Source organism: Etheostoma cragini, chromosome 19, assembly GCF_013103735.1.
Source record: "Etheostoma cragini isolate CJK2018 chromosome 19, CSU_Ecrag_1.0, whole genome shotgun sequence".
Classification (NCBI taxonomy): Eukaryota; Metazoa; Chordata; class Actinopteri; order Perciformes; family Percidae; genus Etheostoma; species Etheostoma cragini.
Genome location: NC_048425.1, coordinates 1,186,581 through 1,189,182, shown reverse-complemented (window position 1 = coordinate 1,189,182; position 2,602 = coordinate 1,186,581). Strand labels below are relative to the sequence as shown.

General features: G+C 39.9%; 1 protein-coding gene across 1 annotated transcript in view; it reads right to left on the bottom strand.

Moving 5' to 3' along the window:
• The window catches only part of LOC117935181 (type II inositol 3,4-bisphosphate 4-phosphatase-like), a 9,615-nt gene extending 7,132 nt beyond the window's left edge, over positions 1-2,483 (bottom strand). The window contains exon 1 of the mRNA XM_034857319.1: positions 2,474-2,483. The gene's annotated coding sequence lies outside the window, so the exon portion shown is untranslated. The remainder of the gene's footprint in view (positions 1-2,473) is intronic.
• Positions 2,484-2,602: the final 119 nt, after the last annotated feature.

Here is a 2,602-nt window from a genome sequence, read left to right as displayed (position 1 = left end):
CAGCTGCAGCAACGGACGGGCCATCTGGAATTTGGGCAAATGCCAGATATGCTATATTAATAATAAAATCATAACAATAATATCTCTTTTGTTATTTTTCAAAAACGTCTTTTATTTGCAGTCTTATGAACTAAAAACTACACTACCCACAATGCTTAGTGAAACAGCAATGTCGTTTTCAATGACCAGTGGGGTAAAACAAAATTGGAATATGAGTGTGTGTGTGTGTGTGTGTGTGTGTGTGTGTGTGTGTGTGTGTGTGTGTGTGTGTGTGTGTGTGTGTGTGTGTGTGTGTGTGTGTGCGTGTTTGTGTGCATGTGTGTGTTTGTGTGTGTGTATGTGTGTGTGTGTGTGTGTGCGCGTGTGTGTGTGTGTGTTTGTGTGTGCAAAAATGTTGTGTATATAAGAGGATTAGTGCCAAAGGATGTGTGATACCAGGGCTGGTAGCTTGTTTAACACACACACATTCTCTCAATTCAGTTAATCTCTCTCTCACACACACAAACACTCACACACACACACAAACACACACACACACACACACACACAAACACACACATGCAGAGAGAGAGAGAGAGAGAGAGAGAAGTGAGATTTTTGATTTAGCACATTTTTATGTTTTCTCTCCTTTCCTTTCTGCCAAACTCGATCTCGACCTGCCTGCCAGGCGCAATGCTAATCTGCATATTTCCCATGATGCCGATGGGTTTTTAAATCCCGTCGGCCGTGACGAAAGAGAGGGAGGAGAAGGAGAAGGTGAGCGAGGGAGCACGGAGATACACGCCCGGCCGGTGTGTTTTAGTCTTTTCATCTCGGGACAAACGACTGCAGCACGAGTATTATTTCGGATTATTTTCTATTTTTCTTCTTCCTTTTCTGCTCCATCTCTTTTACTCTTGTTCTTTCTGTAAATCCATCACGTAGCAGCTGGAAGAGCTCCAGATAAATCGACTTTTAGCTGCTGCTGACCGGCGTTTACTTCACTCTCTTTTGCAAAAAATTCAGTGGGAAATAACTCAAGTAATTCAAGAGTGGATTCAGGAGCAGCTGGACAGCTCTAAAGTTAAATACTGCACGCATTGTGTTACTCTGCAGATACTCCGATTACTAAGTAGCTAACCGAAAAATAACACTGAAGACGTCCTGAAAGTCTGGTGTCTGGTCAAATGATTTAATTATTTTTAGTTCATTTCTCAGGCAGACAGTTCCAGATTGAATTTTAAACTCATTTTATTTTACAGTCAAAGTTCCTGTTTTATCAAACAGACGTTTTATAAAAACAACAACAAATACACCGGATGGACAACGAGCTGTGACACTGTTCGAACAAAAAGTTGTAAACTTATTAAAGGACTCAGCTTGTGTTTAAATTCGAGAACTTTGGCTTCGAAGAACAAAACATATTTCTCCAAAAAAGTGTCAGTTTTGGAGTCTGAATTCAAGTGTTGTATCTGCAACTAGCAACAAGCCACCGGGTGCTTTCAGAGTCCTTCTTACAGGCGCGGGAAGGGAAGTCACACAGGACTTAGGTGTGATTTAGACATGTTTTAGACGTGTTTTAGACGTATTTTATACATGTTTTAGGCAACATTTAGAAGTGTTTTAGGCGTGATTTGTTGTCACGTACAGCAACATCTCCTCACTGAATTAAAGTGTTGTATCTGCACCTAGCAACAAGCAACCGGGTGCTTTTAGAGTCCTTCTTAAAGGCGCTCTAAGCGATGTCATGTGTGTTTTAGACGTGATTTAGGCGTGTTTTAGGCATGTTTTAGGTGTGTTTTAGACATGTTTTAGACGTGTTTTAGACATGATTTAGGCATGTTTTTAGGCATGTTTTAGGCATGTTTTAGGCGTGATTTAGGCATGTTTTAGGCAGGATTTAAGCGTGATTTAGGCATGTTTTAGGCATGTTTTTGGCGTGATTTAGGCATGTTTTAGGCATGTTTTAGGCAGGATTTAAGCGTGATTTAGGCATGTTTTGGAGGGATTTAGGCATGTTTTAGGCATGTTTTGGAGGGATTTAGGCATGTTTTGCTAGCCTCCGTCTAGTTTGAAAATACTTCGAACGTCAACAAGAAGTGACATTTGAGCACCTTTAAAAAAAAGCACCTTTAAAAACATGTACGTGACATTTTCTAAAGTCGATATTTGTCTTTATATTAATTTTTGTGTCTTTATTTTTATTTTTTTAATCTACTAGTTTTTGTGTTATATTTTTGCTTTGCTTTTCATAGTAATTGTTTTCCTAAAGAGCTTTATGTTGCTTAAAAGTGAAAGAAAAATCGTTTTATTTTGAAAGGATTAGCTTTCAAATCCGCAGGACCGTAAACAGGAAGTTTGAGTTTTTGCATTGTTGATTTTTGGGGGGGTGTGTGTGAAGAAGTCGTTCATCGGCCGAGTGTTTTAAGTCCACAGCGGAAGTAAGAAAACAGAGAAAAAAGAAGAAGGAAGTAAACGGGAGGATATTTCTGGGGAGGCTGAGCAAGATGATGACGTGCAACAAATGGTTTGGTCCATCAGGAGAGGACAGCTCTACTGGTGGAAAGGTGAGGACACACACACACACACACACACACACACACATAGAGACATACACACACAC